The following is a 21,365-nucleotide window of genomic DNA, read 5'->3' as shown; positions in this document are numbered from 1 at the left end:
ACTTTTCATTCAACATACAGTCCTTAAGTTTCATTCACCTAGTCGCATGCCTCATGACTTCATTCCTTCTTGTGGCCAGTCAGTAGTCTGTTATATGAATACACCACAGTTTTCCCTTCCTTTCCTCAGTCGTTGTACCCTTAGGCCCCCTCCATTCATTGTGAATCTTGAACACTGCTGTCGTAAACACCAGTGTGCAACTGTCCATCCGTGTCCGCACACTCAGCTCCTCCAGGTATATACTGAGCAACGAGGTTTCAGGGTCATATGGCAATCCTACACCTAGCCTCCTGTGGACCCACCACACTGCCCTCCACGGGGCTGCACCTCTCAGCTTCCCTACCGACCATGAATAGGTGCATCTCTTTCTCCACCTTTTCTCTAGCACTTGTTTCTTGCTGTTCATTTTTTTGAACAGTTTTAGTCACACAGTATACAATCCAATCTAAGTAAATAGACATGCCTTATACTTACCTGGCAAGGGAGTTACCAAGATCACACAGAGATTACTTCCTGAGGGGAGGAGTCTCCGAGTCACATCGTAGATGAGCACGTGGAACGGGAGACATTGTTGTGGCTCTTTGGAAAATGCAACTGACCACACCCTGCCATATCCCTACATGACAACCTTTGCTCCCCTCTAGGATGGCCACCTGCTATTGTTCATTGTGAGTGGTCTGGGACTGCTAATGGAGCATCATCAATTTCCTTAAGTGGAGATGAATGCTAAAAGGACTGGCTGTGGCCACAATTTTAAAGAAATAGCTCATAAAAAGACTTCACTTCCCTTGAGGTTCTCCTGCCAGGCACTCTGCTAAGAGCACATTGCCCTCACTATCTCATTCAATCCTCCACTGACTCGAAGAGGAGGGGCCATCAGTATGAGATGAGGAAAATGATGCTTGGAAAAGTTAGAGACTTACACAGTTAGAGGGTAGCTGAGTTTGCTCAGAAACAGACCCTGAGACACAGAACCATGAGTTGCCATGTTAAGAAATTTGACTACTTGGAGGCCACCATGCAGTGAGGAGGTTTAAGCTACACGGAGAGGAGACATGCAGGTGCTTCAGTCAACGGAGCCGAGCTCGGTGCCACACGTGTGTTAAGAAACCTCCAGATGATTCCAATTCCCAAGCATTTGTCCCCCATTTGAGCATTCCCAGCTGGAATCCCAGACACCATGGGGCAGAGTCAAGCCTTCCCCTACATGCTCTGTCTGAATTTCTGATCTATAGAATCCAGAGTACAAAAAAGTGGCTGTTTTATGCCCCTAAGTTTTGGGGTCATTTGTTGTGCAACAATAGCTATTGGAATAGGATAACCCAACCCAGCCTCAATTTTTCTGGGATTTCTCTGAGACATTGCCCAGGGCACATGTTAGAATTGCCATACCTCCCACCCCTCATTGATTGAAAGGCATTTCTAGGGCATCAATTCCCTGGGATTTCTGGCCTGCTCCTCCATGTGGGCCCAGAATATTCCCCAGCAGAGAGATGAGGCCTGGGGAAGCATGGGCACCGTCTGCAGGCATCTTCCAGGGAAGGCCAAGGGGTAGGAGCAGGGCCCAGAAACGGCTGCTCACTAGTGGAACCAGGCTTGGAACCCTGCCCTCCCGGCCTCCGCGGGGCCCAATCCTGCCTTCCGACCTCTGAGGACAATGAGAGGTCCCAGAATCTCAGACAGGAGAGAGAACTGCTGCGATTCAGACTGGAGTTATTTTGCGTGGGACCGCATGATCCATGTACAAGAAACAGAATCCACTGATGGTTCCGGGAACCTCCCTCTACCCAGCCATGGGCAGCCTGGGTCTCTTCCAGCTCTGGATCCAGGACCACGAAAGTGGGAAGTGGATCAAGGCCATATTCCAGGAGGTGACTTGCTCATTCTTCCCATGTCCATCTCCCCAACCAAACCAGAGCCTTCTCTGGAGGGGTTGTTCCAGTCCCCCGGAGCCCTCCCGGTACCCAGCTGCGGCTTCATATTCAGCACCCTGCCAGGGGCTCTGTAAGGGCAGGGACTGCCGTGCGCTCTGCTGTAGCTGTGCCTGGAGCAGGGCTTGGCTCACGGTGAGTGCTGCTTAGTAATTCTTTCCAGCAAATGAAGAAGAGTAAGTGCTCCATTACATTTCACATGCGAAAAAATAAATGTATGAGTAAATATATGAAGTCTTCTCTAACACAGCCCAGGTCACACAACCTCCCCATTCTCTCTGAAGCTCTCAGCATTTAATGCCTACAAAATAGCAAGTCTATTCTCTCATTTATCTGAGACAGTGTTGACTTTATTTCTGAATAGTAAGGCGCTTCAGTAACATCACGTCTGCTTCTACCTGAGATGAACTATTACAGTTTTCATGTTCATATCCCTCTAATGTGTCCTATATAAAATTTAACTTTTAAAAGATGAATTCCTGATTTACACACCTGACAAGTCATTAAAAAGTTAGAAATGGTTGGTGCCAAACCCTGACTTTGAGAAAAAAAATATATGGATGATGAATGAAAATCTCCAGAACTTAATTCATGACTTGTGCCTCTATATTCATAGGAGAGAGTAGCCTCCACAGCCGGCCTGTCCAGCTCTGAGGAGCGTCCCCTCCTGCATTGCCTCGCTGTCTTAACTGACCCGTCACCAAACAGTCATCTATGTGGCTTAGAGGCTTCTGCCTTCCGGCTTGAAAGGAAGAGATGGATGGACCGAGTGGCTGAGTGGCTGGGAAGCAGCACCTCACGGGACAGTTTTGGGTTAGAATCCTGAGCCCTCCACATCCTGGCTGTTGGTTTCGGATCTATTGCTTGTCCCCTCTGGGCCTTACTTCCTCACCTGTGGAGGAGATGGCGAGACCCTTGCTTTTCTTTTTCTGGGCTGTCCTTGTCATGATTTGGCAATAAGATGCAAATTTCATAAAGTATAGTGGGAAGTTTCCATTCTTTTCTCTGTGGTGAGAGAATCTGAATCCCTTGGAAATTACTTGCTCTATGAAGGTCTGAAATAATGCAGGCATAAAACTATCAGGTTTTGGAGAGGGAATTCTTTGTGAAAATTGTCTATTTTTTCATAGCTGATGTATTATTTGGTACAATATAATTTTCTTTTAGTCAATTTTGGCAATTTTATAGTTTCTTGGAATTTACAAATCATTCATTTCACCCAGATGTTTTATTTAATTAGCCTAGACCTGTACATGGAATCCTCTACAAATTTTTGAAATCTTCAGCATATTCATGATTATATCCCCTTTCCCATTTCTAATGGTTCCTATTTGTCATTCCCCTGTCTTCTTCCTTATTGGATTGTCTTTTTTAGAAGCTGACTTGAGGCCAGCATTGTGGGTGGCACCCAAGAGCTCCCCTGCTGTTTCCTTACTCCGGGAGGCATGGTCGGGGAACCATTGGTCGGCAAGGGTCTCGCCATCTCCTCCACAGGTGAGGAAGTAAGGCCCAGAGGGGACAAGCAATAGATCCGAAACCAACAGCCAGGGTGTGGAGGGCCCAGGATTCTAACCCAAAACTGTCCCGTGAGGTGCTGCTTCCCAGCCACTCAGCCACTCGGTCCATCCACCTCTTCCTTTCAGGCCGGAAGGCAGAAGCCTCTAAGCCACATCGATGACTGTTTGGTGACGGGTCAGTTAAGACAGCGAGGCAATGCAGGAGGGGATGCTCCTCAGAGCTGGACAGGCCGGCTGTGGGAGTCTGAGACTCATTTTGTTCATTACATGTGAAAAGCAGATGCAATTTTAAATGTCCTGCTTTGGCCGCCAGAATCGGGCCAAGCAGGACCGCTGAGAGCAGTCAGACCAAATAAAAGATATTATTTAGGAGTGATTTGAAGGCAGACAAGCTGAAAACATTGTGCATGGAAGGAATGTGAGCATCAAACTCACTTTCCCCAGTCTCGCAGGTGGATTCACCTTTAGGGCAATTTCCCTCATGGTAGTACAACTCCATGAGTGGGCTCGGGCTTGTGGATAAATGATTTCCCAGCCAAATGACTTCCAGTCCTGGTGTGCATGGGCCCAGATGCTGTCCATCTTTTAGAAGCAGTTTCAGAGCACTCAAGACTCATCTTTCCAGCTCTCTGTGGTGATAAGAAGGGTAGGCAGAGCCCTGACCCTACACATTTGTTGAACATTCACTCTGCATATGACCAGAGGGTCTAAGAACTGCAAAGCAGTAAATTGTGGCTCAGAGAGGTTAAGATACATGCCCAAAGTCACACAGCTCTTCCCCTAAGGAGCTTCCAAATGTTAGGAGGGCAGGACAGGTGCAATACTGTGTGGTACTGGTGTTGCCAGGAATTTAGAGGGAGGAGGTAGCATAACACTGTAGAAAGAGCATGTATTCTTCAGGATCCTGGCAGAAAGGAGATGACATTCATGTGCAGATTGCAGGGGAGAATGTAAGGGGTGAGGACACTGTTTACAGAGGTGTGGCAGGGTGAAGTGAGCCAATAGGCATGGTGAAGCACTCTGGGACTTCAACACAGGAAAGCTCCTACCACTTCTGGCCTGAAAGGGTGGGTTGTGCCATTCCCAGCATCCAGATAGAGGCCTGTAGAAGAAGGATCTCCAGTGGGAGCCCAGGGGAGGATTTCTTCCCATTGCACCTGGGAGCCTGCATTCCAGCTGGAATGGAAGAATCACATCACATGGTGTGAAGCAGTAGCAATAGTGACAATAAGAGACTTCAAGAATTTTAGAGTTGTCAGTACTGGGTCATCGAGGCAGGAGCCCTCGTTTGTCCCCGAGAGAAGGGACTTGCCTGGAGTCTCACAGCCTGCTCTGGGGGTAGCTCTGGGTTGATGCAGGCCCAGCCTCTGGGGATGCTGATGGCCCCAGGCTGCTACCCACAATCTGGAGGCCACCTGGGCTTGACCCCCAGCAGGATCAGCACACGACCAAGTTACCAAGCTAGAGTCAGCCATGGGGAGACAGACTCCTCGCCAGTGAGTGCCAGAAGGCTAGGCTTGGTGTTCTGGAGGTGGTGTCAGCTACCATGTAGTGGTCAGCCTGGGTTTAAATCCTGCTTTTGCCACTTACTGAGCCATGTGATCCTGGCCTAACCACCTAACATCTCTGGGCCTCGGTTTCCCCAACTTTAAAATGGGGATAATGATAGTACTTAACTCTTGAAATCCGGTGTCATAAGGTACATAAAGCAGATGGTGAGCATTCCATAAGTGTTAGCTATTCTGACTGTTATTGAGCACTTTATATACTCATCATCTCAGGGACCCTCACTGCAGCCCTAGGAGGAAGAAGGCTCTGGCATGACCCCCTGTTATGGTTTGTTAAAGTGGTTGGAATGCAATATACCAGAAATGGAATGGCTTCTATAAAGAGAATTTATTAAGTTACAAATTTACAGGTCTAAGGCCATAAAAATGTCCAAACTAAGGCATCCAGACAAAGATACCTTGACTTAAGGAAGGCCAATGTCTGTCACATGGGAAGGCACATGGCTGGCATCTACAGGTCCTTGTTCCTGGTTCTGTTGCTTCCAGCTTCTGATGCCAGTGGTTTCCTCTCTAAGCATCTGTGGGCCTTCATTTATCTCCTCCAGGACACAACTCTGGGTTCTGGCTTGCTTAGCGTCTCATGGAAAGGTACATGGCAATGTCTGCTAGGTTCTGCATCTCCAAACATCCATGTCTAGGCAACTTCTCTCTCTGTTGGCTCCCTAAGCAACTTCAAATGTCTGCATCTCTGTCAGCTCTGAAGCAACTGTATTTTCTCCAAAATGCCTCCCCTTCTGAAGGACTCCAGTAAACTAATCAAGACCCACCTTGAACGGGCAGAGTCACATCTCCATATAATCAAGAGGTCACATCCATAACTGAGTGGGTCAATCTCCATGGAAACAATCTAATCAAAGGTTTCCACTCCAAACAATAGATCTGGCCTCACACAATTGGATTAGGAAAGAAACATATTTCTTCTTAGATACATAACTATTTCAAACCAGCACACCCCCAATTCCTCAATGGGGAAAATGAGGCTTAACAAGGTGAAGTGACTTCTCTGAGGTCACATAGCTAGTCAGTGGTAGAATTGAAATTCAAACTCAAGATCATTAACTCCAAAACTCCTGGGTGTTCTCTTAACTGTTGTAATTGCTTTTGGAATCCCACGCACTCAAAACCTGGCTGTTAGGTGCACAGGTAGCTTAAGGGTAGAATTCTCACCTGCCATGTAGGAGCCCAGGTTGAATTCCTGGCCCATGCACTCAAAAAATATTTGCTTTTCAACAAATGGCACTGCGATAACGGGATATTCAGATGGAAAAAGAATGAAATGTGATCCCTACAGCACTGTGTCCAAAAAACAAAAGCAAAAAAATCTGTCCAGTTTTCTCCAAAAGATGAAAAGCATTGATTTCAACATGTCTCCTAAAAACCTGGGCTGCGGGGGCTGTGGACCTTTTAGAGGAACACAAAATGTGGCCTTGCTCTTTTTTTTTGGTATACTATATGGCGGGGTCACATTTCACTCCATTTCTATTTCCATGTAAGTATCTCTTTATTGCAGCACCAGTTGTTGAATTTTTGTTTGTTTTTGTTAGTGTCTTTTGTTTGTTTGGGAAGTGCATGGGCTGGGAATCAAACCCAGATCTCCTGTATAGCAGGTGAGAATTCTAACACTGAACTACCCTCACACCCCCTGGCTTTGCTCTTCTGATGCTCAAATCTCACAGAATAAAAAAAAAAATTGCACATGTGCGTGCACACGTGTGTGTTTCACCCATGTGTGTGTGGTGAGGTAAGGTAGGGGAACCTTTTTCTATAAACAAGTACCTTAGGAACATTTAGACAATAAACTCCTTCATTATTTAAACCAGGTATGAGCAAATCTTTCCTGTAAAGGTCCAGAGTGTAAATACTTTGGGCAAGACCAACTGTGTAATTTGTTGGTGCAGTGCAAAATGAAAACGCAGCATCCATTGTTCAAAAATTATTCAGAATTTCAAGATGATGTCAGCAGAGCATTAAACCAGGCATTGGGCCCTTCTGAGCACAGGCCCCCTGTGTGACCATACAGGTCAAATGCCCATGAAGTCGACCCTTGTTTTCAGGCCGTGGTTCTCTGTTGCATCTACTAACTCTGCTCTAGCAGCCCTAAAGAAGCCATAGACAATATGGAAATGAATGGGTGTGGCTGTGTGTCAATAAAACTTTATTTGCAAACACAGGTAGTGGGCCAGATTTGGCCTGTGGGCTGTAGTTTGTTGACCCCTGGTGTGGTAGTTAGATTCAGTTGTCAGTTTGGTCAGGTGAAGGCACCTAGTTCTGTCTGTGGACATGAGCCAATGGTACATGAACCTCATCTGCTGCTCATTATATCTGCAGTCGGCTAGGAGGCGTGCCTGCTGCAATGAATGACATTTGACTCAATTGGCTGGTGCTTAAATGAGAGCACAATGTAACACAGCCTAAGCAGCTTGGCATTCCTCATCTCAGCACTCGCAGCTCAGCCCAGGCCTTTGGAGATGCAGAAAGAAATCACCCTGGGGAAAGCTGTTGGAACCCAGAGGCCTGGAGAGAAGGCCAGCAGAGACCACCCATGTGCCTTCCCATGTAAGAAAGAACCTCAGATGAAAGTTAGCTGCCTTTCCTCTGAAGAACTAACAAAATAAATCCCCTTTTATTAAAAGCCAATCCGTCTCTGGTGTGTTGCATTCTGGCAACTAGCAAACTAGAACACCCGGTTTGAACTATATTTCAGTATTTAAAATTTTGATTTCCAGGACTTTCAGATTACACCAGATTGATTACTATATTATATTCTTTCTCCTCCCCTCCTGTTCCTTCCTTGAACCAAGAAACCTTGTAGGAAAACCACCAGTCTTTGTTTACCATGGCCTTGGCCAGTTTTCCTCTAAAACTTTTATCTCCCCAGCTCTCACCCACAGTTTTAGGTTTTTTACTTCACTACCACCATCCCCATTATACCATACCACCTCTTGGGAAACTAAGTCCCTTCCATCATCCTTTTCACCCAAAACTCTGGGTCCATCAGCCAATTTGCCAATGGTGCCAAGATGGATCTGAGTGGGAGGGGGAGGGATTGAGTCAGAAAAGCTCTAGGAGATCAGCTCACACAGCCCACTTGGCTCCAGGGAGGAAGCTGAGAGGAGCGCAGAGAGAGGCTGCACCGTGAGCCTCGGACCAGGCCAGGTCAAGGTCCTTGACTCCTGCAGTAGTGCGGGCTGCAGGGTGGTCCAGGCCCAGCCCTAGTACCAGCCCTTCTATTAGGGCCAGAGTAGCATGGAGCCCTTCTATTAGGGCAGGGAGTCTGTCCCGGGGTGGGCGGAGGAGATTTGCCCTTACAGGGAGCATGCATGATCTGGACCAGGGCCCCATAAGACCAGGGCAAGTCTCAGAGCCTGTCCTGGGAGATCTGGCTGTGGGAAGGCACCTCAGAAGCAGGAGGTTGAGCAGAATCTGGAGAATGAGCAAAGGGTATAAGAAATACATGCACATGGGCCCAGCACCAGGCCTGGGCTGGCAGCCTGGGCGGAGTGTCTTACACACTTTTCAAAAACCCGCGAACACTCTGGGACTCTACTCAGAACCTGCCCTACGATTCAGGGTTTCTCAGGCCCTCTGAAGTCAAGCCTAGGAGGGCTCCTTAAACCCCTGGCATACAAACTCTGAACCAGAGCCCTGAGGCGTGGCCACAGGCCAGTGACCCCTGCAGCAGTGCCAGCACATCTTTCTCAGAGCATGGGCTGAGTCTGTAGCTGTAGGGAGGAGGAAGGTAGCAAGGCCAGGAGCTACCAGCTTGAGGCATTCCCCCGACAGGAGAATAGGAAATGGGAACACCGACCCTAATGCCAGGCCCAGGCACGTGAGGCATCCAGCATGGATTCACTGAGCTCCCGGCATGTGCCAGGCCTCACGAGCTTATACTCCTGCATACTCCTGCAGGAGACAGACCTATGGGACAAGGACAATGAGCTATTCCTTACTAAGCACCAAACATTGTGCTGAGCAATTTGGAGATATTCATTCTTTAATCCTATGGGTCCTGTGTTCCTAAGGCCAGGTTAACTGCCTGAGTGAGCAGCCTGATAATAAGAGCTCATTTCCTGCTCATATCACAGTGTGATGAGAGGCAGAGGTGCGGGGTGGGAAGCTGTGCTCCACGCAGCCATTCATGGACCCAGGCTCCTTCCGCTGTGGGCTCTCCTCTCTCCTGGGCCTTGGAGGCCGCCATTACAGCCTCTGCAGATGAGTCAAAAGAGCATGAAGGATGGTGCAGGAAGCTTTAGGAGCCAGGCCCAAAGTGGTGGCATCGTTTCCTCTCACATTCCACTGGCCAGAATTCCATGTTCTTTGGCTCTACCTACCTGCAGGGCAGGCTGGGATATAGGGGGAGGGGAGGTCAGGCTGGAAAAGCTGACATCATTTCCTCCCACCTTCTGTTGGCCAGAACTCAGGCCTGCGGCTCCCCCTGTTTGCAGAGGAGGCTGGGAAATGTGGTGTAGCTTGTACCTGGGAGGAAGAGGGAAAAACTGGTGAACCGCAGACAATATTTGCTGCTAGTGGGAACCATTAGAATTATTATATTGTAGTTGAGGAAACTGAGGCTTGGAGTGGTCCAGCTTTCCAGCTGGGAGGGGGGAGCTGGAACTCAGCCACAATAAATCTGACTGCAGAGAGTGTACCCTTAACCACCAGGCTACTTGACTCTCTGGGAGTGAGTGCTGAATTAAACAGGTAGGTGTGGAGCACCCACTAAGGCCCTTGGGGAGACAGGAGTGGGTTGGGATTAGGATTCTGGTCCAAACTGCCAGGGTTCGGTCCCCAACTCTGACTCTTACCAGCAATGTGTTTCAGGCTGGTCCTATAATGGTACTGTGCCTCAGTTTCCCCTTCTGTCAAATGGGGATAACGATAGTACCTACTGCATAAGGCTGTGGTGAGATTCCAGTAAGTTAATCCCTGCAGAGCACTGGGACAAGCCTGGCAGGGGACACATGGTCAGGAAGAGTGTGTCGTTCTCATCAGTGTGACTCTGTGCCAGGAACTGGGAACATAATCATGACCTCGCCTGACTCAGGCCCTGCCCTTGCGGCTGTACGGAAGGAAACCGGGTGATCTGAAAGTCTGATTCTCACACAACTTGCCACCCGAGGTGATGTAGCCCTCAGGTCCCTCCCCACTCTTGGAAAGAGTCCTGGTGTTTTCTAGACCCTTTCCTGTTCCCTTCCAGTGAAGCAGGGGAGGAAGACCAGACGATGCAAGAGAAAACCGAACAGCCCATGCTGGAACTTGGGTTGGACCAAAGAGGAAGGAGAGGGGCTTGAGAAGTAGTGGCCCAGTCCTCCGCCTAGTCCACGAGGGTCCTCATTCAGAGACCCCAACCCCAAATGGTCACTTCTTCTGCAGCCTCTGCTCTCATGGATCGATGTGCAGTGGTGGTGCCCCAGTTACTGACATCCTGCCACTCACTTCCCCCACTTAAGCAGTGCCTTCTCAAAGGCAAGGCACACATTATCTCCCACCCCTTTGACCCACACCGAGCTTTTCCTCGGGGCCCTGATTGGGTGTTCTGTGCACCACAGGGCTGTCAACCAAGGGGGCCTATGGGGGAAGAGGGTCAGAATCTTAGAGCTGGTTGACCTGCTTATTCATTCAACAAACACTGGTGGAGGCCTGTGAGAGACAAGCCTTGTCCTGGATCCCAGATTCCACTGATGGTAGAGCAAGACTCAGCCCTCCTGGACCTCCGCTAGAGTATGTGGAAGGGGAGGGGGAAAAAGAGGAGAGGAGAGAAGCATCTCACATCTTCTAATGCTGTCTCCACCTGTAAACAGGGTGTACCTTTAACAAAGCATCCCATCTCCTTACTGCTTAAAATGCTCCCATTCCCCCCGGGCCCCTGCTGCCCTCCAGAATAGATCCCAAATCTACAGGCTCTGGCCCTGCCACACTCCAGCCCCGACCCTCACCACCTTCAAGCTCCATGCACCCACCTTGCAGAATTACATGCATTTCTCAGAATATGCTCTTCCACATCTTTACGCTTTTGCACATGCTGTTCCCTCTGCCTGCAACTCTTTCCCCAAGGTGCCTGGCAGGCAAGCACGCACTTGTTTTCAAAAGTCAGCTCAAGCACCACTCCTTGGGGAAAGTGTCTCAGCAGCTCAGCGAGAAGTCACCTGCCTTCCTTTGTGCCCTACTGCCTTTGCAAAGCCATCAGCCGGCACATCAAACACTGCTTGGCACCCATCCGCCTGCCTTTTTGTCTCCCTGACGCCACCGGACTGTCGTCTTGAGGGCAAGTGTTGTGCCAGGTGTGCCCAGCACTCTGGCCGGGCCAACACATAGGGAGTGGCCCTCTACCAACATCCCTTGAGAGGGAAAAAAAGATGAGGGGAAAGGTGGGAAAGAAGAGAGGAAGCTGGAGGGTAGAGGGTGGAGCAAGTGCAAATAAATGATATTTGCCCCCTTCGGCTCTCCCCTCCGCTGAGAAGCCCTCTCACGAGGAGAAGCACGTGGGTCCCTGTGATTCTGATGGCAGCTCAAGAGTTGATCCTGTGTCTGAGGTCTGGGTGTTCCCTGGGGGATGGCTGTGCTGGCTGGCAGCTCAGGGCCGAGAAGAGATGGTGGGAGCCCAGGTGCTCCAGCGGGGGTGGGGGTGTGCGTGGGGCGCTGGGCAGGTGGGTGCTAACGTGGAAACCGGCAGGGCTGGGCCCAGCCTTCCATACGGGCAAACCACACTCCTAAACATTCCCCAGACAAATGTATGATGTAAATCTGGGTTTGAAATAACAACAATGATAATAAATAAAAAGAGTGAGTGGATGTAAGAGGGAGGCTCAGCCAGACCCCTCCTTCGGTACATGAAGGGGGGAAAACCACATGGAAAAATTGAAATTAGTTGTGACAGCTGAAATTCTCTGCTCCACAGACGACATTTGACAGGGTACTTAAAAAAATAATAAGGAAAAGGAAAGTGGTTTGGGTCGCCCGTGGAAGGGGGAGGACGGGGGATTTCAAGTGACACAAGACGCATAATTCAAGCTTCTTAGATTGCAAAAGCTCTTCTTACCTAAGGGGCCTGCTGCCTTTATTTTTATCCAAATGGCTCAATTACCGCAAAGCCCCACAGAGAAAATTACGGATGTTTGCCTCTATTTTTCCCCTCTTGTCTCGACAACTGTAGATATTTTGTTTTCCTTCTTTCTCTCTCTCTCTCTCTCTTTTTTTTTTTTTTTTGTGGTGGGGAGGCGTGAAGAGAGAAGGGGGGTTGCTTGGATGGGCCGAGGGGCCCGAGGCTGTTGAATTGGTCCTCAAAGTCTGCAACGCACACACACACACACACACACACACACCATGCCACACAATCTTAGGCCACACACCCACAACCGCTCTTTTTGCGGGTGTCTATTTTGCCATTTGTCCTTTCTCTCTTCCGAACCTGTCCTTGCTATTCCTTTACCTCACTCCCCTTGCCTCTCCGCTTCCAGGTCTCCTCGCCGCCCTGCCTCCTGTCTCTCTCCTTCCTCATGTCAGGCTTCCTGTTCGCGGCACCAGCCACTTCCTGGGACCTCTCGTCTGCCCGGTGGGCAACCCCTCCTCGAGGTTCTCCTCTCACCTCAGCTATTTCCAAACCCTGCAGTAGACAGAGGAAGGCAAGGAGATGCCCATTTTCCAACCTTCTGATTGGGTCTCTGTTTGTCATTATGTAATCGGCCCTCCAGGGAGCTGGGCCTGGGGGCGGCTGCTGTTACCCGAGCCAGCACTGCCGGGCAAGGGGCCCCTGCCTCGAAACTGTGGTAGCCTCCAGAAAGCTCTCCTTGGGGTCTCTGCTGCCCCATGGAATGGGGTCTGAGCATCAGGTCCTGGGACTCTGCTGGGTGGGGACAAATGGGGGGAGGGTGGTTCCTGTCTGTTCAGTTTACCTTATGCTTGCCCATGGGATAGTTCTCTCCAAACCCAATTCCCTGATCTCGTTCTGGACTACCCTCACACATCTCTGCCCTGGGCAATGCCACAGCCACCCTCCCTATGCGATTGGTTTGTGTACCCCAGAAAGATATGTCCTGATTTTAGAGAGTTGGAGGTCAGGGCAATTGCACTGTGGGATGACCAGACTCCAGTGCTCCCCATCGAGACGGATGAGAAAGAGACACTTGCCCCCACTCCCTAGTGCCCACAGAACCTCAGAGCTCACCCTGCCTCTTCTCCACCTTCTCCAAGCCATTCTTGTCCCCAGGAAGTCCTTATTCTAAGCTTCCAAAGGTCCAAGTCCTTCCCCTCCATCTTCACCTGATTTAAATATCGCCTTCTCCAGGAAGCCTTCCTGGGCTTCTCAGTCAGGAAACACCTCTTTGTGCTGTTCTCTCTGGCCTCTCAGGTAGCTGTGGTGTTGGAATCAGTTTCTGTCACTAGGCTTTGAGCCTTTGGAATCAGAGACTAAGGCGTTTCCAGATTGAGATGCATAGGGATTTGGAAGTGATTGGTCTTTAAAAATTCTATTCAATGAGAATGGGCAGCTTCTGTTTCTGGCTGTTTGGGAGGCTGGTCGTTGGGTCAGGGCCCCAGACTTCCACACTGTGTCTCCCTCTGACATTCTCTTCTCTTTTTTTCCCCCGGTGTCCATGTAGCCCAAGGCATCGGGCCTGACCTAATTACCTGAGCGGGATACAGTGGAATGGAAGGCAGGACAGGGCCTGGTCCCTGAAGTGGCCCCTTCCAATGACAGGGGCTTGGAGGGAGTTGAGTGCAGCAGACAGACAGCTTCTAGAGCTGCTAGTCCTTCAGTGCTCCCATTTCACAGAGCAGCACCATCGCCTGCTGTGGGAGCTGGAAGACTGCTGCAGATTCTTTGCTGCCCTTCCCTTTGAGAGGAACAAATTCCCCTCCTCTCACATCTGGGCTCTGTGGGGATTTGCTTGACTAACAGAATATGGCAAAAGTGTTGTGTCCTGGGCCTTCTGAGGTGACATCATAAAGAGCCTTTATGTTGCAGCTTTTGCCTGTGCCTCTTAGGACACCTGCTCTAGAGGGACCCACTGCCATGTGAGAAGACTGACCACCCTGAGACCACCAGGCTGCAAGAAAGCCCAAGCTGATCACATGGCGAGGCCATGGGAAAAGGGAAAAGAAGGAGGGCAGGGTGAAGGAAGGTAGAAGGGGTTATGTGTGTGTGTGAGAGAGAGAGAGGTGTCCAGCCTGCCCTGTACCTCTCAGCCGTCCCAGCCCAGGTACCAGACATGTGAATGAAGACACCGTCTTGGACATTGCAGCCCCAGTTGATGTAACACAGAATTTGGGCCCAGCTGAGTTGTCCATCTCCAGATGTTTGCTCCGACTGATCTCAGCTGAGGCCCAGTCATCCTGGAGCAGAGATGAGACATTTCCCTTGTGCTCTGCCTGAATTCCTGACCCAGAAATCATGAGCACAATAAAATGGTCACAAGTTCTGGGGAGGTTTGTTACAGAGCTGTAGATAAGTAGAGCACCACTGGATATTTCACGTGCCCCTCCTGTGGCCCGGCAGTCCTCCCCAGCTCATCCCTCTTTCCTACCCCTCACATGGTCCCGTCAAGTCAATCTCACCCAAACCTCTAGAATTGTCCATGTCCCCCCATCTCTGCAGCTTGATCCTTGGTTGCCCCTCCAGCCCACTATCCACTCAGCAACCACTTATCTGTTCACTCAGCCCACATTGGTTGGAGCTCTGTGATTTTCATCTGACGAACAAATCGGATAAAGACCCCCTCGTAGCTACCATGCAGGGAGCATTTGCCTCATGTAGGTACTTGACTGATGGCTTCATGTAGTGTTTCACTGATTCCTCCCTGTATCTCCCTGCAGTAGATGCTATGATTATCCCCATATTACAGAGGGGGAAACTGAGGTTCAGGGAACTTGAGCAATTCACTCAAAGTCAGTCCATTAATGGCAGAACTAGGGCTGGAGCTCTGGCCCTTTTGAAACCAGATCCTGAACTTTCAGCCACTAATTTATGCTTCTCCAGAGAGATTTTTCTAAGTACACGTCAGACTGGGTCATTGTTTTGTATAATCCTTTTCAGTGGCTTCCATACTCCTTAACCCAGCCCATGGGGTCCTTCAAGGTCTAGCCCCTGCCTTTATGTTCTGCTTCATCCCTCCTCTGTCCCCATTGAGCCTCTTTACCCTGGTTGGTTACCTCCCTCTAGCCACACTAAAACTTGGCTCCCCAGCCTTCGCACATGCTGTTCCCTATGTCTGGAATAGCCTTCCCCTGCTCTTTCACGGCTACCACTCCTCCCCCAGGGCTCAGCCAGACCTTATCAACTGTGGTGGCTTGAGGCCGTATGCATCCTGGAAAAACATGTTCTTAAATCTAATCCCCTCCATTGTAGGTAGGACCCTTTTGATGAGGCCACTCAGTTAGGATAGGTCTTAATCCTATCGCTGGAGACCTTTATAAGAGAATGCAATTGAGACACGCAAAAGGAAGCCGTGGAAGCAAGGCGCTGAAGTCAAGGAGTGCCAGAAGGGAAGGGGAGCCCCGCAGACGCTGCTTTTGCCTCGCCATGTGGCAGAGGACCCAGGGTTACCAGCAGCTGGTCCTTGGGAAGAAAGCATTGCCTTGATGATGCCTTGATTTGCACATTTTCCTGGCCTCAAAATCATGAGTGAATAAATTTCCATTGTTTAAGCCGGCCCGTATTATGGTATTTGCTTGGAGCAGCCTAGGAAGCTAAAACGCCAACTTTACCTCCTCAGGACGCTGTCCTTGCATCGGCGGGGCTGTGAGGCCAGCCCACCTTCGCGCCCCTGCGCTGTGCTCTGCCCGCTCATCATGAAGCTGTTTGATTAACTGCACCGTGCTTCTCCGCTGGCCTGTGCGTTCCCTGAGGCCTGGCCCTAGGTCTGCCTTCCTCAGAGTTATATCCTGAGCACACAAGAGGGGCTCAACAAAGGCTCGCCGAGTGAACGATTTAATGACAAATAGTAGAAGCCACTCTTCTGGCACCCTCCTCTCAACCAAGCTGAAAAAGTGAGCTGTAGCCTACATTAACACAGTGGATATTGTTCATGATAAATAAAAATGGGCAGTTAACAAAAGCATTGCCTTTATATAAGCTTGCCGTAGCTGGGGGAAACTACTCAACATAAGCATTCCACTAAAAAAAGTGTTCGAGGAATTTTTTTTACACTTAAAAACAAAGATGTGAATGACTTGGGAAAGATCAATGACCTCCCAGTGGAGAGAGAATATTCCATGAAAGCACCAGCTTCCATATACTTTCTTGGAAAATGCAGAACTGTGGAGTGGCTTTACCCTTGGGAGAGGAACATGGTGTCTGATCTCGGGGACCCCTTGCAGGTTACTGTTCATGCTAATCCAACATCAGTGTTGCGAAATAATGCAACCCTAATGCTGAATGTGCTGCCGGGTCAGACTTACTGAAACTGCTGTATGAAATCGCATTGCAGTCTTTTCTCGCTCTGTTGAAATGGTGATAGGACTGGGCAAGAGGCAACGGGTCCCAGCAGTGGTCAAGGCTCAGGCTGTTCTGAGAGATGGAGAGCAGGGACTGGACGTCCAGGGGCCCTAGATGTCAGGGAACTCTGTCTTGGGGAGGCAGGGAAGGCAGAGAGGAGGTGCTCTGCAGAGCAGTGGAGTTCACTGGGGCATGGTGAGGAGCAGACAGGAGGGGAAGGCAGGGCACAGGGACCTGTCTGCCACTCCCCCTGCAGCCATCTCCAGGAAACACCAGCAACCCCACAGATGTGGGTGTGAGCGGCCCTCTGTGTTGGGACCTGAGGACAGACTGAGGCTCCTATTGGAATTGTCAGTGTGCTGCTTCCCCTTCTCTCCAGCACAACCTCCAACCTTCCCCTTCCTTAGAAAACACTTCCTGGCCTGCCTGATGACCTAGGCACTCATAACTCAGCCCACTCCCCACAGCCTGGGGAGTCTTGGATGTGGAGGGGCATGGGACATTCATAGCTGCTGCAGGCAGGATGACCCCTGCATCCCATTGGGAAGTACCCACTGAGAAAGTGGTTGTAAAGTCAGGCTCCAGAATCAGAGGTCCTGGGTGCAGTTCCTGCCTCCACTTTTTAGTTGTTGCACGTCTTTGGCAGGTGACCTCACTGCTGCCTCAGTCCCTCCATCTGTAAAATGGGATAAGACAGTGAAGTGGTTGTGAAGATGCAACAAGGTGCTGTTTGTGCATAGTGCCAGGGGCAGAGGAAGTCGTCAGGTATAAGTGGCAGCTGCCAGGGTTATCATGATTCAGACCGTATCCAGGAGGCTGTATCCAAGCCGGCCCCAGCCCCATCAGGAGCTGGTGTCTGCCCTGCTGCGGGCTAAGTTTATGCCCTGTCTGTAGCTTTGAGCACAGATCAAATCCAAGCCCGAAGATCAGAATCAAGAGGCCAAGGACAGGGAGATTTGTGCAATGACACCCATCAAACTACAGGCAGAGCCAGGGCTAGCACCAAAAGATAGTGGCCCCAGGCTGGGGACACAGACTGCCCAAGGCAGGAACCACTGCAAACCACTTCTCCTGGGCCTGGGTTCAGCCAAGGGTTTTGAAGAACAAACAGGTTCCTAATAATCTGGTCATGTCACTCCAGGCTTAAAACTTCCCATGGCCTGCAGAAGTGGTTTCAAACATGTTTTATCTCAGAACCCTTCAAATGAACTCTTACATCGAAAATCAACACAACCAACCAATGAAAGCGCAGGTCCTCTGCCTGAGACCCGGGGTGGGGGCGGGGCGCAGAGCCTGGGGTGCTGCAGCCTCCCTCCCGATTTACCTCCTTCCAGGTTGTGGAGGTACCTCTGAGGAACTCCTAGTGTTCCGGGGAGCTCAGCCTGAACCGTTGGCCTAAGGTGCAAGTCCAAATGTCTGAACGCAGTGTAAAAGGCACGGCATGGCACAGCAGCTGACTGGCCGCCTCCCCTCACCTTCCAGCTCTCCTCCAAACGCACCCTGGACTCTGGCCACTCCTGTTCCCAAGAGACTCACACCTCTGGCCTGCCTCACAGGCTGCTCCTTCCTCTTTCAATGCTTCCTGCTCATTTTCTATCTGGCCAACTCCAGTGTATCCTTTGAAATTCAGCTAGGCATCACCTCCTCCAGTGAGCCCTCCTTCCCAGGTACCCAAGATGATGGTACGGTCCTTTCTTTCCTGGGCACTCCTTACTGAGAGCACTTATCACCTGTCCTGTACCATCCGTGAGTTGCACAAGAAGGCAGTCCAGTGTAGGAGCGAGCTGCTTAGGCCTGGTCTCAGAGACTCAGGGCCAAATTCTGGCTCTTAATTCACCCACATGGTTCCCTGAGCAGATTTCTAACCTGTCTGCCCTCAGTTTCCTCACTTGCAAAGTGGGGTAACAACAATGACCGCTGCCCATGCTCGATGAGGTGTCAGACGAAATCCTGCAGGCAAACACCAGGCCCAGTGTCCAGCGCAAGCCACGCACGCAGGAAATTCTGCCCTGGATGATAGATGGCAGGAAGGTGAAACAAAGAGGCAGGAGCTGTGGCTTTGCCCTTAAGGTGCTGACAGGCCAGCTGGGAGAGAAGTCTAGACGCGGGAAAATGAACAACACAACACCGGTTCAACATGGTCGAAGGGGGTAGGTCCCGGTGGAGGACTCACATGTCTTGCCCAAAGTAGCTGCCCAATAAATGGTGAAATGAAAATAACTGAGCTCAGTGGAATGGAAGGAATGTTCTGGGTTGCCAGGGGCCTAGGGAGCCAGGACCTGAACTGGAGTTTAAGCAGGGAGCAGGGCCTGTGCGGGTGAGGGAAGGGCACCGCTGGGACTGGGCCAGAGCCAGGAAGGTGCAGCAGGGCTGGGGCTGGGGGTGAGGACTCTGGCTTTACCAAAGCAGGGGCCTCCTCATTTCCAGCTCTGCCACAAGCGACTCGAGTCTGCTGAATAAAGCACTTCATTTTTCTTCTCTTCTTTCTCCTTTTTGGCGTGGTCTGCTTGTTTTTTTATAGTGAGCATGTATAACTTTGAAAATTAGCAAAGGCAATTGAGCTATTTTCATTTGCAAGACTTTTGTGCTTTTAAATCACATTCACAAAGGACAGTTAAAATAAAGTTTAAAAAGAAAAAATAGAGACAGCCTCAGAAGCAAGGATGAAGGGGGCGGTAATTACACCAGGCACCTGGGAAGAGGGAGTTATTTTGATGGAACGCTTCACTTTGACTCTGAGCTTCCAAAGACAAGGCCAGAAGGGAAACTGACAGGGGCGGAAGAAGGGGGTAACATGGAGGGAGGAAAGGACGATTTAAGGAAGAGGGAAAACAATGATAGCAGCTCCAGTTTGTGGCACGCTCTCTATAAGTCTCAGCGTCTTGCTGAAGCCTCTCTGTGCTGTCACTGTGTGGCTGGGGGGCGAGGCTCAGAGCCTTGAGCGTTGCACCAGGGTCAGGAAGGAGAGAAGCGGCCAAGACGCACTCCGCTCCCAGCTCTCCCTGCCTCTGGGAAGAACTGGAGGAGGCTGCAGTTCCCGCCGGTGGACAAAGCTGGGCCTCGAGTGCAGTGGGGGTGGGGGTGGGCTGGGGGTGGGCGTGGGGATGAGCCCCTGCCGCCCGGGAGACCAGCGGTCTGACAGCTGTGAGCCACCGCCTGGCCTCCCTAATGGAGTCCTGATACAGTGTACCGCCGTGACAGTTGAGCCCAGAGATAGCAGGGTGCGTCAGTGCCTGTGTGACAGAAGGGACAGGCCGCTGGCAAACCTGTAATCCTCTGATTTCTGTGGGGCTGCAGCACTTAACCCCTGCCTGTCCAGGCTGGCCATGCCAGCGGTGCTGGTGAGAGGAGGGCTCTGAAGAACCGGGGCAGGGGACACTGGCGCCACCCTCTCTCCATGTCAGGATCGGCCGCTTCTGCCACCCAGCCAGCGTCTCCCTCTCCAGAGGGAGAATTCCCTGCTTCTGCTGTTGATACCCACGTTCTCCCCAACTCCTTCTCCTCCTGGAAGCCAGGGGGTCTTTGATAAAGAAATATGACAAGGGCGTCTTTCTGTTCACATTCCTTCCATGGCTCCCTACTGTCTTCAGGATAATGCCAAGCTCCCGAGAGTGTTCCTTCTGATTTGGGGCTTGCTTGCCGCTTCTCCAGCCCTTCCCTTTGGGATCCAGTCACATTGGGTTCCTTTCAGTTCCTCCAGTCTAGCCCTGCCTCAGGGCCTTTGCATATACTGTTCCAGCAATGCGGTGCCCCTCTCCTCCACGCCCATCATACCTTGTGCTGGCCAGGTTCTCAGGTTCTTATCCTTCCGAGCCTGTCCTGGCCCCTGAGACTGGCTTGTCCTTCTCAGCTCTTGACGTACTTGTGAACGTAGAGTTGGTTTATCTGTTCAGTGTCTGCCCACCCCTTCAGATTGTGAACTGCTCTAGGGAAGGCAGGGCCTGTGGGGCTCCAACAGCAGCTCCAGTGCCCAGCCAGGGCCCAGGTACGATCTTCTGGCTCCAAGATCCATACAGGTACAACCTCAGCGAACCATCCCAGCACCTTATAAGGGCGGACGCTACTATTTCCCAATGAGGAAACTGATGCTCAGAGAGGGCGTGTCACTAGCCACAGGTTACATGGCCAATCTGGAGCAGAGCCAGAATTTGAACTCAGCTCTGCGCAAGCCTCCTGGCACACAAGCCATGCAGCCTTTGGGAGCAGGAAGGGACTTAGAAGCCTCAGCCAAAGGCTGAGTCACTGCATTGACACAGAAACTGAGGCAGCCATGTGTCACGGAGCTAGGATCAAATTCTGCCCCCCTGCACCCCAGCCCCACCAGACCTGTGTTCTTCCCACCCTCCTCCAGGAGGGCAGCGCCACCTCCTCCCTCCTTGCCTCTCGGTGAGCAGGGGCTGGCGTGCAGTGCCCTGGCTAGCCACCCCTTCCAGAAGCCGGTTTTGGGCTGGGGTAGCAGAGGGGCTTCTCCCAGCAGGGCAGCCTAAAGGCCAAGTCGGAGCCCCCCTCTCTACCCCTCCTCCAGCCCTGCTGGCAGCTGCTTAGCACAATTAGCCAACAAGTGGCTGTTTTGTAGAGTTACTGCTGATGTGTTTTAAGTGGCTTTCTGAGTGGGAAATGTTTGGTAGGAGAGGCAGACAGACAAAAGGGAGCGAGTGCATTAGGTTTTATCGGCCTGTTTTGCACACAACTGACATCACTCTTTTAAGCAAGTTCTGTTTAGCCCTGGGAGAATGATAAAGAGACAAGAGGGAGCGAGTGCAGCAGGCAGACCTGTTCGCTCGCTTGCACACTCACCATCCAGTCCTCCAACGGGAAGGATAATGCCTGGAGGACTGGAGCAAACTGTCCGACAGATGGGGCCCGCCTTGCTCTGAAGGGGAGGCTCCGGCTGGAAATCAAGTCTTCAGGTGAAATA

At 50.9% G+C, this 21,365-nt stretch overlaps 2 long non-coding RNA genes across 9 annotated transcripts; one reads left to right on the top strand and one right to left on the bottom strand.

Moving 5' to 3' along the window:
• Positions 1–8,991: 8,991 nt before the first annotated feature.
• On the bottom strand, positions 8,992–13,931 carry LOC143672496 (uncharacterized). Of its 2 annotated transcripts, none has more exons than XR_013169878.1 (3): positions 13,181–13,931; positions 12,446–12,619; positions 8,992–9,492 (listed from the first exon to the last, which is right to left on the bottom strand). It is a non-coding gene; the product is annotated as an uncharacterized LOC143672496 (long non-coding RNA). The 2 variants fall into 2 exon arrangements; XR_013169879.1 differs by having other exon boundaries at positions 13,642–13,931.
• A 46-nt stretch (positions 13,932–13,977) lies between these two features.
• On the top strand, positions 13,978–16,067 carry LOC143660158 (uncharacterized). Of its 7 annotated transcripts, none has more exons than XR_013163870.1 (3): positions 13,978–14,213; positions 14,672–14,763; positions 15,726–16,067. It is a non-coding gene; the product is annotated as an uncharacterized LOC143660158 (long non-coding RNA). The 7 variants fall into 7 exon arrangements; XR_013163871.1 differs by having other exon boundaries at positions 14,609–14,763; XR_013163865.1 differs by having other exon boundaries at positions 13,978–14,439.
• Positions 16,068–21,365: the final 5,298 nt, after the last annotated feature.

This window comes from Tamandua tetradactyla, chromosome 2 (genome assembly GCF_023851605.1).
Source record: "Tamandua tetradactyla isolate mTamTet1 chromosome 2, mTamTet1.pri, whole genome shotgun sequence".
NCBI lineage: Eukaryota > Metazoa > Chordata > Mammalia > Pilosa > Myrmecophagidae > Tamandua > Tamandua tetradactyla.
This window is presented reverse-complemented; position numbering and strand designations above follow the sequence as displayed.